Below are 17,487 nucleotides of genomic sequence, written 5' to 3'. Positions count from 1 at the left end.
GCATGTGCTCAATTTTAATGACTGCTGACACCACGCGTGTCCTTAGAACAGTTTCAACTTGCCTGCGCATAGCACGGACGGAAATACTATCCTTATGAGACCCCTCATTTTCAGTAATTACAAACATCCCAGACAGCGCGACCATGGCGAATACATCATTAGCACCTGCCGCCTAAACAAATACAGAATTTCACCCATCTCTTACTCTCTAAACCTTCCCAAGCACTCTGACACACCAAAACACTCCCCAAAACGGCATTTCGCCTCTGTTCGCCACCGCGCTGTCGGCGGATCCAAAATGTCGGGCGCATCCGAACAATCTGATGCAGATTACGCCTCACTCCAGCCAATCGTTATCTTTTCCGCAAAGCGAATAGGGAAGTGTGACCGCAGAGCGAACATAGATATCACTAATTTTTTGAGACATACTTTTTGGTCGTTTTAAAGAAAACTACTGGACGGATTGGCACACAATTTACAAAAGCACGCTTTCGGGACAAAACTCCTGCCGCAAATTTGGTGAAAATCCGTCCAGCGTTTTGGGCTGTAGACGTGCGCAAAGTTTTTCCCCTATTCAGTCTATGGGAAAAAAATACGTTTTGGGACCCCCCTATAACTTTTTCCCCCCTGGACCAAACCTCACCAAACTTTGCAAAGTGGGCCATATTCTGTTTTTGCAAAGTTTGGTGAGGATTCGTCCAGGGAGAGTGAAGTTTTAAGCCACCCCAAAAGTGCTCGTCTTATGGAAACAGCAACTTAACCATAACTACACAGCCACTACTGTGGCTGTGTAATATATATATATATATATATATATATATGTATATATATATATTACATGGACGCGGTAGCATCCATGTAGTTATGGTTATGTTGGTATTTCCATAGGAAGAGCATTTTTTGGGTGGCTTATAACTTCGCTCCCCCTGGACGAATCCTCACCAAACTTTGCAAAAAACGTATATGGCCCACTCTGAATTTCTTTGCAAGGTTTGGAGAGATTTAGTCCAGGGGGGGCAAAGTTATAGGGGGGGTCCCCAAACTTTTGTTTTTTCCCATAGACATAATGGGAAAAAACTTTGCGCACGCCTACAGCCCAAACCGCTGTGCCCTGATTGGCCGAGCGGCTTGCGTGATGTCAGCGGACATGCGACGTGTTCGTGATTGGACGGCGTGGTGCATGAAGTGCATCAGATTTTCTGTGGTGCCCGCCATCTTGCATTTGCGGATGACTGCGGACAGCGCGGTGAAACTTGGATTAAAAATTGTATTTAGTGGAGTGTGTTGGTGTGTAAGAGTGTTTGGGGAGGGTGGGGGAGTATGAGATAGGTTCAATGTTCTGTTTTTTTTATATGCTAGACACTTTTGTTGTGTTCGATTTGTCTGCGGACAACACGGCTGTTCTGAAATGTTCTATATAAACTAAATGGTGGGGTGTTCTGAGGACGGAGTATGTGTCCGTTTTGTTCGCAAGCAAGCTAAAATTGAGCTAAGAACACTTGCGGTGTCCCTAAATGTTCGTACATAAACAAAATGGGGGTGTCCTGAGGACGCTGTCCGTATTGTACTCTGGCAAGTTGAATGTGTTCTAAGAACACTCGCGGTGTCCTGAAATGCTCTGATTACCTACCGGTAATCTTCATTACTCCTAGTCCTACTCTTCCTTGTCACAGTACTGACGACCCTCCTCACCCTCACTGCGGGGAACGTCCCATGCTCCGGCTTGGTAATATGAAACTGAGTGATGTGGATGTGGGGAGGAGTTATAGGAATTTAAAGAAATAGAAGAAGGTCCTGAGTCGGAGGCAGGGGCCACATGAAGTAAGTACTGGGACGAGGAAGAGTGGACGTGGAGGTAATGTTTGCAATTAAACAAAATGGGGGTGCTCTGAGAACGCTGTTCGTATTGTTCATTGTCAGGTTGAAAGTGTTCTAAGAACACTCCTTATGTCCGTTGACATTACAATTTCCTATGGGCCTTACCCGACTTTTTGTCCACTAAACAAACGATAAATCAGGCTGCTGTGCGTCGACATTATGTGATAATCCTATCACTTACCCCATCGACCTGGCTGACCTGCTTTTGCGACACTAAATCATATCTCCCGCCCATAAGCCTGACATTATCAAAGCATTCATATTCCCCGTCTCTCTCCATGACGGTACAGGGTGCGTAGCCAAACGCGCCCAGTCGTCTTCAGTCCTACGCGACTTTACACAGAACCCGGAAAACAACACAGATCACCTCACAACACAGAGTGCAACAATTCGGAATATGAAACTGTGATTTAAAAGCAAACAGCAAGATTGTACATTTTGTAAAGTACTTTTATTTGACATCAAATGTTTAGAGAATATTCAGCGTCTTTGCTGTCGATCCGCAAAAGTTCATCTTGAGTCATGCGCTGTTCCTTTGCGGTACACAGGGTGTTGGTTTATGATAAAAGAAGCACTATGGTCGCACTAATAATCGGAAGGCTGTTCCACCATAATGGTTGGTATGTTGCTTCTAGCCGCTAGTACCGCGTAAGGGCATATTGGTCCTTGGCGATTGTCCCATAAAATGGTGAGGGTCATGAAGTTGTTTAGAAGTAGCTGCACCTGGCAGTTAAAAAATCTGTCAGCCGGGGTCTGAAAATCATGGCATTGACAGTACGGAAGGACATACCTGTTTTAAAAAACATAAATTAGTCTCACCAGCCGATCTTTATTAAAAATATTCATTTTATTTATTAGGGCGTGAAACTATTTGCTAGCGAGGATAGTGCAACTGAGTATGTTTACTTATTACCATTAACCCACCCTCTGTCCTCTGCCTTTTTCAGAGCCCTCTAAGCGACAGGGGACCAATTCGGCGGTGATAGTGCACGGTAGAAAACACTATGCCACATTGAACGAACAAGTACAATTTAACCAGGCTTTAATGCCACGCTATTGTTATTATATTCCGTAATAAAATAATCTAAAGGGTTACTTACATTATATTGGCATTTTCCATTGTCTAAGCGTAGTGCAGTCCCAAAATACGACTCCATCTGTGCCAACGATCTTTCTCATAGTGATATAATATATAAAAGTGGTTTCGTCTCAGAAATGTCATCCTTATCGTGTGTTACGTTTTTACAACACTCCTTCAAAAGAAGTCTTTTAGCACGATCCCTGTCCGTCAAGGTAAAAAAACAATAGAACCTTATAGTGCGAGTCGTGGGCCCCTCCGGCACGCGTGCAAAAAATGGAAGCAGCTGACCTTCACTGTAAACGACCATAAATTCTTAGTTTGCAACATTCTGTGTACAGCCATCTCTGAGAAATTGCTTTTTACACTCCATCTATGTATATTGTTTGCGTGCTAATAAAAAATACTTTGTTAAAGGGACCTTATGGTTCCAAGTAAAACCGAAAAACCCCTGAAATTCGCCAGTTATGGTAAGCTAACCAACCATAACTCGCGCCACCACCGTGCACTACTAAGACTAACACCCAGGACATCAAAGATGACATCACAAATGTCATTGATGACATCACTGATGACATCACGTGTATGTACTTTTCATGAAATATGTGTACAAGGGATTCTTATTATAATGTTGCGAAAAAATTGTCAAGGATCATTGCAATAAATATCATACCCTAATTAGTGTTTTGAACGATGCATTGATATAAATAGCATTCTATTATGGGGTTCTATCTAGTATACTAAGCTACTAATGCAGAAACATATCATTGTGTGCAGCGTACAAGATGAAGGTATAATATTTGTAATGTTAATATGATGAATAATGAAATGATAATTGTTTTCTTAATAGATTTTTGTGTACTGTGAAATATGTAATAAGTAGCTAATAAAACCCATGTATTACATAATTGCATTACCTTAGAGAAAACACAAAGAGACAAGAACACATACCAATATACATATACATAGGGTAAATAGCAGCTTTGAAACAGAGAAATCATCATTTATTTGCTTGAAAATAATGCTGTCTTTAAAGCTTGTGTCTTCCCCTATGTATATATTTCATATGATGTGACTGGACTCTAAGGGAATTACTATAAGAACCTACTTGTAGGATACGTCTACAAATAAAATACAATTTTTAGTTTCTGACTGTTACTGAAGAAAACCATGTGGCCTAGATATGTCAGCAAAAGAAAAAAGAGTGAGGCAGAAGAACACTCGCGGTGTCCTGAAATGTTCGTACATAAAGAAAATGGGGGCGTTCTGAGGACGTTGTCCGTATTGTTCGCTGGCAAGTTGCATGTGTTATAAGAACACTCGCGGTATCCTGAAATGTTCGAAAATAAACAAAATGGGGGTGTTCTGAGGACGTTCTCCGTATTGTGTGACTGCTTAGCTGTATGCAATGAGGGAATGGCACAGAGAGTGAAGTGGAAATGGTAGAAGGGCTGTCCAAGAGTTGCGCGGTCCGCGGACACCGCAGCTGTCCATGGACAGGGCGTGCTACATCCGGGGTTTTCCAGCAAATCCAGCATGCAAAGAAGACTGTAGGGATCAGCCAATCGGATGTTGAGGTTGTGGATTTGTGTTGAAAGAGACTGTGTTTAGTGAAGATGGCAGAAGTGGAGAAAGTCAGGGTGTTGGTGCTCGGAGATATGTTTGTGCATGGTTTACAACAGTATGCTCAATGCAGACATGTTGCAAAGAATATTGATGTTAAAGGAGTGGAGGTCGTGTGGAGCACTGTGCCTGATTGCAATGTACAGGGAATTGTACAAGTTTGTGAAGATATGGGCAGGATCAACAGTCCCCATGTGGTAGTTTTGCACTATGGTGCTTTCCGTTTGGGCTATGTCAGTGCCCCTACTTTGTTGGCAGATTTGGAACACTTTGTTCAAGCAGTAATGAACATCCTTCCAAATGCCAAAGTATTTTTTTCTGGATTACTACCTAGGGCAATATGGGACAATAGTTCAGTTTTTTGTCCTCAGCAAAACAATGCTAGGTGTGTAATCAACCGAGGCATGTGTGCCTTCATGCTTAGAGCTGGTATGTTCTTCTGTAATAATGAGAATATTGATTCCAGTAATGCTGTTTATTTTAAAGAAGATGGCATTTCCTTATCTTTTATGGGAAATGCCATGCTGTTTTGGAATGTAAGGGTTGCTTTGGAGAAGGTTATGTGAAGATTTTAGGAGTAAAGTAAGAAAAAAAGAAAAAAAAATACAAAATAACAGGTGTCTGTCAAGCATCTGCAAAAAAAACAAAAAAACGGCTCTTTTCAGAGCCAACCTCAAAGGGGAAATGGGGCACACTATTTAAATTTACATTCACCACGCTCAGATTTTCGATATGTCCGCGGACATGGCGGTAGTCCGTGGATATCAAAATCACTAGCTAGGGGTTCAGTATGTTCTATGTTACATGTATTTAAAGTCAGGGATATTATGCTTAAGTTGTGCTACTAAAAACCTATGAAATTCAGTAAAAAAAAACTTTGTAAAAGGGACCTTATGGTTCAAAGTAAAACCGAAAACCCCCTGAAATTCGGCAGTTATGGTAAGATAAGCAACCATAACTCGCGCCACCGTGCACTGCTAACACTCACACCCAGGACATCAAAGATGACATCACAAATGTCATTGATGACATCACTGATGACATCACATGTGCATTTACTTTTCATAAAAACTCTGTACAAGGGATTCTTATAATGCTGACCAAAAACTGTCAAGGATCAGTGGGATAAATATCATGAGCTAATTAGTGCATTAAGCAATGCATTGCTATAAATAGCATTCTATTATGAAGTTCTATCCAGTATACTAAGCTACTCATGCAGAAACATAGGCAGTGTGTGCAGCATACATGATGAAGGTGCCATATTCATAATCTTGCCATGTTGAATAGTGAAATAATAACTGCTTTCTTATTAGAGTTTTGCGTACTGTGAAACATGTAATAAGTAGATAATAAAACCCACTTAATACATAATTATTACAGACAAAACACAAAGAGACAACAACACATACAAATATGAGTATATACAGGGACAGTGAAGTAAACAAAAAAGCAGAAGTAGTAGCAGAAAGAGTTTATAACCTAACTGATTGTCTTTATGCAGAGAAACTATTGCTCTGTTTCAAAGCTGCTACTTACCATATGTATGTGCATAACATGATGTGACTGCACCCAAAGGAAGGAGAGTGAGTATAATGTATACAAATATGAGCATATACAGGGAAGGCAGAGTAATAAAAATAAAACTATGAGAAAGTGCTGATAACCCTAATGATTATCTTCATGCACAGAAAGGATTGCTCTCTTTCAAGCCTGTGTCTTCCGCTATGTATATGTTTCATATGATGTGACTTGACCCTAAGTCTACAAATATAGTACCTTTTCAATTTTTACTTCCTGACTGTTACTGAAGAAACCTATGTGGCCTAGATATGTCAGTAAAGGGACAAAAGGAAGAGCCAGACATGTGATGTCATCAGTGATGTCATCAATGACATTTTTGTTGTCATCTTTGATGTCCTGGGTGTTAGTGTTAGCAGTGCACGGTGGCGCGAGTTATGGTTGCTTATCTTACCATAACTGCCGAATTTCCGGGGTTTTTCGGATTTACTTTGAACCATAACGTCCCTTTAACAAAGTTTTTTCACTGATATATATATATATATATTCAGTGAAAAAACTTTGTTAAAGGGATGTTATGGTTAAGTTGCGCTACTAAAAACCTATGAAATTCAGTGAAAAAAACTTTGTTAAAGGGACATTATGGTTAAGTTGCGCTACTAAAAACCTATGAAATTCAGTGAAAAAACTTTGTTAAAGGGATGTTATGGTTCCAAGTAAAACCGAAAAACCCTTGAAATTCGCCAGTTATGGTAAGCTAAGCAACCATAACTCGCGCCACCACCGTGCACTGCTAAGACTAACACCCAGGACATCAAAGATGACATCACAAATGTCATTGATGACATCACTGATGACATCACATGTGTATTTACTTTTCATAAAATATGTGTACAAGGGATTCTTATTATAATGTTGAGAAAAAGTGTCAAGGATCATTGCAATAAATATCATATCCTGATTAGTGCATTGAACGATGCATTGATATAAATAGCATTCTATTATGGGGTTCTATCTAGTATAATAAGCTACTCATGCAGAGACATAGCATTGTGTGCAGCGTACAAGATGAAGGTATAATATTCATAATGTTGATATGTTGAATAATGAAATGATAATTGTTTATTAATAGATTTTTGTGTACTGTGAAATATGTAATAAGTAGCTAATAAAACCCATGTATTACATAATTGCATTACTACAGACAAAACACAAAGAGACAAGAACACATACAAATATGGGTATATACAGGGAAAGTGAAGTTAGCAAAAAAGCAGAGGTAGTGGCAGAAACAATTCATAACCTAACTGATTATTATCATGCAAATAAATGATTGCTCTGTTTCAAAGCTGCTATTTACCCTATGTATATGTATCACATGATGTGATTGGACCCTAAGGAGAGTAGTGTGAGTACAATGTATACAAATATGAGCATATACGGGGAAAGTACAGCCATACAAAAAAACAACAGAACTATCAGAAAGTGCTGATAACTCTATTGATTATCTTTATGCACAGAAAGGATTGCTGTCTTTCAAGCTTGTGTCTTATCCTATGTATATGTTTCATATGATGTGACTGGACTCTTAGGGAATTACTGTAAGAACCTACTTGAAGGATAGGTCTACAAATAAAATACATTTTTTAGTTTCTGACTGTTACTGAAGAAAACCTTGTGGCCGAGATATGTCAGTAAAGGAAAAAAGAGTGAGCCAGGCAAGTGATGTCATCAGTCATGTCATCAATGAAATGTGTGATGTCATCTTTGATGTCCTGGGTGTTAGTCTTAGCAGTGCACGGTGGTGGCGCGAGTTATGGTGCTTAGCTTACCATAACTGGCGAATTTCAAGTGTTTTTCGGTTTTACTTGGAACCATAACGTCCGTTTAACAAAGTTTTTTCACTGAATTTCATAGGTTTTTAGTAGCGCAACTTAACCATAACGTCCCTTTAACAAAGTTTTTTCACTGAATTTCATAGGTTTTTAGTAGCGCAACTTAACCATAACGTCCCTTTAACAAAGTTTTTTTCACTGAATTTCATAGGTTTTTAGTAGCGCAACTTAACCATAACGTCCCTTTAACAAAGTTTTTTCACTGAATTTCATAGTTTTTTAGTAGCACAACTTAACAATAATGACTTTAACTTTATATACATGTCATATGGAACTGACTAGATCTCTTCTTATGAACTTGATGTCCGTGAACTTATTTAATGTTCGCGGACATGTTCGGAGAACAGTACCACTACCTAAAAACTGTGGGGGGGGGGGTATGTTTGATTGTTATATCATAATATAGGAACATTTAACAAATTCAAAAAGCAGCACACAAACACATTATATATAGTAATACATAAGAAATGTAACCCATATATGTAACACACTAACCATTCATTTAAATACAATATGTTCTGAAATAGAATATACCACAAGAGGATAAATTGGCTTCCAACATAATTACCTCACAGACACAACAGAACTGAGAACAAGACCAGACCCACTGAATACATAGGACTTATCTTACCAGAAATAGTAAGTGTACTTCATTTTACTCATATATTTATAAACTTTCTGTATTAGATTAAAAAATATATTATCTTTTTTTTTTTCTCACAGAAATGTCTAGTACTCTGGAATGGCTAGAGGACAATTTCCCACATGAAGAAATGTCACAAGATAGTGAAACTAATGGTAAACACTTTATAATATAAACCATTTATTTATTATTTTTTTATATACATTTATCATATATATTATTTTTTTGTACAGAGCATACCAAAATAGAAAAAAACTTTAGAAAACCCTGTTATGGATAACAGTCTTCACAATACAGAAGAAAAAATGGATGTATTGTTGGCTAATTTTAATAATTTAACAACTTTTCTAGAAAATCATTTCAAACCAAAAACCTCGTACCATTGCCCCACATGTACTTGTCCCTCCTCACCATATCCCAGTCAATTATCCCCAAACCCTCTCCATAATCCAAAACGTTTTGATGAGACTTCCATCCCTTCTTCACCTAATACCAATCATGTTGAAACCCCAAATTCTCCTGTTTTTGTTTCTGCCTCACCTTCTCTGTCATAAATTATTGATATATGTTAAATAAAGTTTAATTTTTATATTGTATTGTGAATAGTTTCCGTTTTTTTTTTTTTAAAACAATAAAAGTGTCCGCGGACAGTGCGAGTGTTCTGAAATGTTCGTACATAAACGAAAATGGAGGTGCCCTGAAGAACACCACACCTGTTCGCACTGTTCGCTAGCAAGTTGAAACTGTTCTAAGAACACACATGGTGTCCTGAAATGTTCGTAAATAAACGAAAATGATGTGTCCTGAACAACAGTACAACTGTTCGTAGTGTTCGCTAACAACATGAAACTGTACTAAGAACACACGCGGTGTCCTGAATTGTTCGTAAACAAACAAAAATTAAAGTGTCCTAAAGAACACTATACCTGTCCGGTACTGTTCGCTAGCAAGTTCAAACTGTTCTAAGAACGCTATTGGTGTCCTGAAATGTTCGTACGTAAACGAAAATGGAGGTGTCCTGAAGAACACTATACCTGTTCGTAGTGTCGCTAGCAAGTTGAAACTGTTCTAAGAACACAATTGGTGTCCTGAAATGTTCGTACATAAACGAAATTACACGTGTCCTGAAGAACACTATATCTGTCCTTACTGTTCGCTACCAAGTTTAAACTGTTCTAAGAACACACGCGGTGTCCTGAAATGTTTGTTTCACGTGTGACGCACTTTTAATTACTTCAGAACCCGAACAGTGTCCGTAGGACATCAATGCGCATGCGCTAACCAATCTCCGTGCACTTGGTGTCCTGCGGACAGGCGCTTCCTTCGCGGACTAGTTCGCGAACGGATCATATGACCGCGCCCACGCTCATCGTGTGTCCTGAAATGCGGACACTGTTCGTGTCCCCGAACAATTTAAAAGTACATTTTCAGTTAATCCATAATATTTTTCAATAAAATCTCACCATGGCACAAGTCCCACATAGCAATCTTGAGTTTCTATATACCTTTTGAAACTTTCCGATCCTTTTTTTGTGTTCGATCTGTCCGCGGACAGTGCGCATGTCCGCGAACCGCACACAAGCACCCCTATAAAAGACCACGCCCAAGAGCTTATTCCCATTGTGTTTCTGGCTATTCTTCAGAACACAGTGATTTTTGCTGCCACCTGCAGACTACACCATCATAGAGATGGCATCCTTGGCTGCTGAACTGCCACTTGGTGCTGCACCTGCTTCAGCACCACCCCCACCTCCTCCACCACCACCACCTCCCCAAGGGCCTGAAGAGGGGAACAGGAGTGAGGATGCGGAGGAGGAAGAAGAGGATGATGAGAATGAGGTAGAGGAAAACCCTACTACCCGCACTAGGCGTGAGTCTTGGGTGTGGCGGTTATTTACCATTCATGGTAATGTTCCTAAGGCTCTTGTGAACCGTGTTACCTGCAATGAGTTGAAAATGATACTCAGTCGCGGGAAGCACGGTAAGTACAGCTTTGGGACCACTACTATGAAGCGACACCTGAGGTCATTTCACTCTCGGGCTATTCGCAGGGTTGTACCTTGCGAAGAACGTAGCAGGTTGATTTCCTCTACTTCATCCTCTGTTTCTGATCCTGATCCTGTCACCACAAGGACCACCTCTGTGGGACAGCGTCTTCCTCAAGCTGCCTCACAGGCCATACAGAATGCTGATGACTCTTACCTTTCGAGGGTCACAGTTGTATGTATGTACTGTGACACAGTACTCTGCAGGGGGGAGCGACTTCAGAGTGCTTTTGAGACTATTGTCTCAGAGCATGAGAAGACCTGCCCACTACCCAAATAAAACCCACTCTACATCTTCCTCTCTCAGCTCGGCCTTTCTTATCCCTGTGGTTGGTGTCCCCCCCTTTACCCTCCTTTACCCTCCTCTCCTAGTGTGTCGTGTCTGAAAAACCAAAAAAAATACAAAATTACAAAAATCAAAAAAAATAAGGCTCTTTTCAGAGCCGCCTTTCCCAGTTAAAAAATAGAAGTGAAAATAAATAAAGCAGGGCTCTTTGTATTTTTTAGAAGTCCGCGGACAGTTCGCGAACATTAAAAAAATTGGGTTGCTACTCCATCACAAACATTGTAATTTTCTCTGGAAAGAAGTGGTGGCTCTGAAAAGAGCCTTTGGGTGGTGTTTGTAAGTCAAAAATTGTAAATGCTTAACATCTACTTCAAAATCGTTGTTGTATTTCCAAAAAAGGTCGCAATGCATTTTGTACATTTCTCAGAAAAATCTGATTGCCAGCATAAGTAAGATGGACTCCATCTCTGCGAAAAATGTATGTACTACAAAACATAATATTTTCATTGTGAAAAGAAGACATGCCAAAATCTCTTAGAAAGGCACAAACAGCCTTATTAACATTGCGCCTTGCTTTTTCCATTTGTGGACCAAATGAAGAAGAACAAAGCCACATTTGTCTCTGCGCAATCCGTGAAAATATCTCTTGAGAATTAGGAAACATGTCCATAACCTTCCTAAGTCCTTCTTTCATAGCAAATTGCAAACAAATTCCAGTCACATGTCCTAAACTGTTCCCTCCACAATGAATTACAATTATGTCTGGATGTTGCTCTGTCTCCAAAGTAGCACAGAGAGGTAGCAAGTCCAACCACTTCATTCCACGTACTCCATGCCAGTGTACTTCCACATGTGGGAATCCAAGATCTACAGCTACTCCACAGCTTTCTGCATGCACCTTCAACCAATGTATCCACAAATCTCCTAAAATCCAAACAATCTGTTTTCTGAAACACACAGCCATAGCTATCTTTTGTTCTTTCAGCAAAAAGAGAATCTGAGAAAATCTCTCCTGGCACAACGCACCCACCAAACTTTCCTGACCAATCCCTTTCAGTGCTTATTCTCATTTGCATGACTTCTGAACCCAAAAATCCCCAGATGTAACTCCCGATGCCTGCGAACTACCGCCATGTCCGCGGACATATCGTAACATGAACAGCCCTTCTACCATTTCCACTACATTCTCTCTGCCATTCCCTCATTGGATGTACCTCAAAAATCACATGACCATGCACCAATCACATTCAAGACCTCTACATCTAACTGCATCATCATAGATCAGCACTGCAAATGTACTCTGAATCTCTCTGAGTACAAGTGTCATATCATTGGCAAGCAGCATCTACCAGAAATACTGTACAAGTCTTCAAGATTTCTACTTGCAGCTCCATGCATATCCATATGCATGAACACAAACTTCAGGTATGCATATTTTCTGTATAGTAGATGAACACATTTTCAAACAGACTTTTACCTTGTAAAATCTGTAAAATGAATTTACTGTACTTTTTTCAATTTCCTAAAATCAACTATCACTTATAAACCTTTATACTATTTACTTTCTTTATACACACACATTCAAATCATGTTAAACTAACATTTTTTAAATGAAATATATAGACTACATATATTCAAACAAAATTGCATGCAAACACAATCTATGTTTAAACCTTTATAAAAATACTTATACAATTTCATATTTTTTGTTTTTATTTATTTATTTACTTAATTACTTTAAATTAGACATGACATTGAGGTGCTATTACCTAGAACAGTTTACTTACAGAAATAGTGGTATTCACTAATATATTATACATTTCACAAAACATAGTAAAGATATTTTTTTTTTGCTACAGTTAGTCATTCAATACAATTTGTTCATTACGAACATATCATATGTACTGAACTGATGCAATGTATCTTATGTAAATAAATTAGTTTAATGGTTTTACAGAAGGCACTGAGGATTTCAATAAAAAAAATCAATATCTAAATTAAAAACAGTCCTATATACAAACAAAGTTACTAATTTGAAGCTTTTACAATTGCAGTAAAGACCAGTTTCCTGAAAAGAAGCAGCCGAATTCGAAGAAGAAAGAAAAACTAAGAAGTTACCTGTTAATGTAAAAAAAAAGTAAGTAAAATATCACCATAATATTTGTATTATTAATGAAATATACTATAACGTTAATACAAGCTATTTCGGTTTCTAAAAATAGAGATTTTGTACCATTTTGTCCAAAAATTTCCATGTCTTAAACAGCGATTTACAGCCAGAATGGCCCACAAATTTCTATTTTTGGACACACAAATTACCCAACTGAACCACTACAATGTTCATATTATAGAACAAACAACTGTTTTAATTGTATACATTAGATTTACTATTTGTACTTTTCCACACCACTAGCTTACTTTTTTTTGTCATCTGAACCCCAGTTTAGTAACACATAAATTCAAGAATACCTATCCCTACTAGTTTTAGTTCCCAATGCACAATCACACACCATTACATACATCTTTATCATCTTACTCAAACACTCATGCACACAGCACACATACATTCCAGAACACCCCAACCCATATCTTCTTTATTTTTTTCAATAGACCCTAAAGAATGCCTACCAAAAGTCAAGTCCGTAGAAAGCAACGCAAAAGTAGAGCAAATGAAAATAAAGGTGTCCAACATAAGCATCCATCTCTAGCAGAATTTGTAAAAAAAAGTTGAAACAAAACAGCTAATACAATCATTTAGTGAAACACAAGAAGTTTCAAGTACAACAACTTCGCTTCCTCTATCAAAATGTAAAACAAACCAAAAAACAATTAACAGAAAATCAGCTATCAGTACAGATAAAACTACTACTTCAAATTTTAATATAGTGCAAAGTAAGCATACCAAGAAAAGTATTTTAGCCAAAATATACCGTCACAAAGTCCTTCAAAATCTTTTAAAACAGGAGAGAAATCAGGTTCAAAGCTTAAAACCTATCGTAGGAAATTAATCTTAGAAGCATTGATGGACAGTGCAATTCTTCTCAAAAGAAATTTATTTATTTTACTGTTAAACAAAATGAAACCACTAACAAAACTAATAACTAAATTACAAAAAGACTTCTCAATAAGCGAAATATCAACAGAAAGAACTTCTTAAGTATCAGCGGAGGTGAATGGAATCACACTACAAGCACAGAACCATATTTTAATGAAGAAGCGTACAAACAAAAGCAAACGAATACAATTGCCATACATAGCAGTGGTCGAGGTTATGAAAAAGTGAATAATACCATAATGGAACAAGAAGTACTTCTTACAAAAATATGCCCTGAAAACTTAGAATTACCCCTTCATTGAACTGAATCAGAACGTCTAGTGTACAAATGGCCATGCATGTCAATGTGTAACATTCCCAAACAATGTTTCAAATCTTTACGCCAATTCCTCAATAAATATGTAAAAAGCAAAGACAAAATCAAAATTAAATTACTGCAAAATATAGATACCTGTCCAGTGCGCAAGTACACAGGACTACAAGGACATTCATTGGCCTGCATTACAGGACCTACTTGTAAAACCACTTTCCATGATATCAAAAGGATATCAACACATCATTCAACTATAAGAAATCTAGTCTATAAACTGTACTATGCTAAAAGTCCTGCTTTAGCACTAGCAAAGTTAAATAACATCCTTCTACATGGTACAGCAAAAGACCTACTTGAAGAAATTCACTATATCCAGAAAAAATATTTTGGAAGTGAAAGCCATTTACAGAATGAAATAGCTTTAAACCAATTAAGCAACAATTCTACACATGGCAACCTTTTGCTAAACACATACAAAAAAGAAATACTAAAATTTAAAAGTACATCAGCTGAAGTACCAAACCATGTATGTGTATGTTGCCGTAGAATTTTTTTATAAAAGTAACACAAAAACTGTGGATCTATCATACAAAATAGTAGACAATGAAGATTCTAAATGGTTTGAATTAGCTCTCTACCTTGTAGCAGAAAACAAATATGAAATAACTGAGCCCTTAATACTTTGCAGTTATTGCACTACAAAACTTGACAACAACCAAACTCCTTCACGTTCTATCAATAATAATTTGGAATTATACCCAGTACCAAAACCTCTACAACAACTTAATTTATATGAGAGCATCATAATTCAAACAGTACACCCATTTCAAGCAATAATACGCCTTCAACCAAAAACTGCAAAATTACCTCCCTCTGAATTGGTAAAAGGCATTCGTGGAAAAGTAGTTTATTTACCATTAAATCTAAAAGAAAATGTGCATACTCTAGGAGTGCAACGTCCAATGCAGCAATCTTTAATTATATTAGTAAATGGAGTACCTACAAAAGACAAAAAATTTGGCAACAGCTGGTAGTTTTATATAAAGTTAGATAAGCCTTCAAATATCTTAAAGAGAATAATGAATATTACAAAGAAATTAATATTGAAGAAAACTTGAAAGATACAACTGAAATAATTCAAGAAACACAAGAAGCTGGTCAATTTGAGCTACTAGATCCTGCTACAATATCAAATACTTTAGACCATTATACAATTCATCCTTTGCACTGTAATGACACCATACAAGATGTACTGGAAACTTACCAAATGCGTCAAACAAAAGGATCGCCTATCAGTATATGGGAAAAAAGTATAGAAGCACGTGCTTTTCCTCTACTCTTTCCTACTGGCAAAGGAGGAAGGTATGATGATAGACCTATTCAAATATCAGCTTCAGAATACCGCTCATTACGGATGTATTCTGACGATCCCAGATTTAAACAAAATGTGGAATACATATTCCACCTACTCTTTGAAAGTGAACTAGCAACTTTATGTTACGGAGTTGCACACATATTAAAATCAGGATCACACTTTCAAAATATGACAGCTACACAATTATTAGAGAAAGTGCAACAAAAGGATGAGGTTTTACAATCAAATATTACAAATCTATTAGCAAATATGCGTGGTACTAAAGAGTACTGGTTTTGACGTCATGGAGATGTACGTTTTATGATCAGAAACCTTGGCCCACCCACTTGGTTTGTTACATTAAGTTGTGCAGAATATGCATGGGAAGATTTACATGATTTCCTACGCATATCAAATAAAAACAAAACAAACATAGATATTCTAACACCTGGAGAACTTTGTTCTTTGGATCCTGTTAATGTTTCAAGATATTTTCACCATCGCTTCATTGCTATGCTACATTTTATTTGTAATAAAACTGTTCCTCCCTTGGAGAAGTGCAACACTTCTTTTGGAGAAAAGAATACCAAGCCAGAGGAGCACCACATATCCACATGCGTTTATGGATTAAAGATGCTCCTAAATTTGGTCAAGACAGTGATGCCACTGTTTTACAGTTTATTGAAAAATATGTCACTTGTGAAATGCCATCAGAAGCCACAAATAGTGATCTTCATGCACAAATTTTACAATTTCAAAGACACAAATTTGGAAAATATTGTCGTCGCAAATACAAAAACAAAGGCAAATACTACACCAAATGCCGATTTGGTTTCCCTAGACCAGTTACAAATACAGGTCAAGTAAACAACCTCATGTCTTCAGTTAGACATAGTGTTAAAGGTAAGTCACCTAAAAATACATATTTCATAAAAAGAAAAGAAGAAGAAAAATATATCAATGATTATAATGCAATCATTGCCCACTTATGGAATGCAAACATAGATGTGCAGTACATTGCAGACAATTCTACTGCAGTTGCACGATATGTCACAGCATACTTAACTAAAGCAGAAAAGACAGAGCTCCAAGACCTCTGGAATGACCTGTCATCAGATAAAACAGTATCTCAGAAATTATACAACTTGTGCATAAAAATGCTCACCCATAGAGAATGTGGATCTTATGAAGCAGCTGATCGTTTAACTGGTACTTCATTGTATGGTAAATCTGAAAATATAGTATGGCTAAGTCTTGGTCCAGCTAAATCTAGAAAAAGAGTTCGAAAATCATATGAAGATATAGAAACAATAGCCAAACATGATCCCAACAGCCAAGACATTTTAAAAAACAATTTATTGGACACATACTACCCAAACAGAAGTAATACTTTGGAAAACATGTGTCTATACCAAATAGCCCAAAACTACACATACAAAAATAATATGAAACCTGATGAAAAAAAAGGTAAATATAGAGTGACAGACTGTGAAGGCAGCTTAGTTAAACTCACTAAACCAAATTTAATTAATCATATCAAATTGTCATTGAAGACTCCTCAACATAAAGAAGTATATTACATGTCCCTGCTACAACTCTTCAAACCATGGAGAAAAGAAGAACAATTACTAGATAACTACGACTCATATGAGGATGCTTTCAAAGCAAATGAAAGCACTATAGCTGATGCAAACTTTACACAGTACAAAACAATGTTGCACAATGAATAGCAACATGAAGAAGAACTCCGAGCCCAACTAGATAAGGATACTCCTGACAGTAGGCAACCTTCTGTA

The sequence above is a fragment of the Ambystoma mexicanum genome, chromosome 13, assembly GCF_040938575.1.
Source record: "Ambystoma mexicanum isolate Mex_15411 chromosome 13, UKY_AmexF1_1, whole genome shotgun sequence".
Classification (NCBI taxonomy): Eukaryota; Metazoa; Chordata; class Amphibia; order Caudata; family Ambystomatidae; genus Ambystoma; species Ambystoma mexicanum.
The sequence above is the reverse complement of the archived record's forward strand: the minus strand, read 5'-3'. Positions refer to the sequence as shown.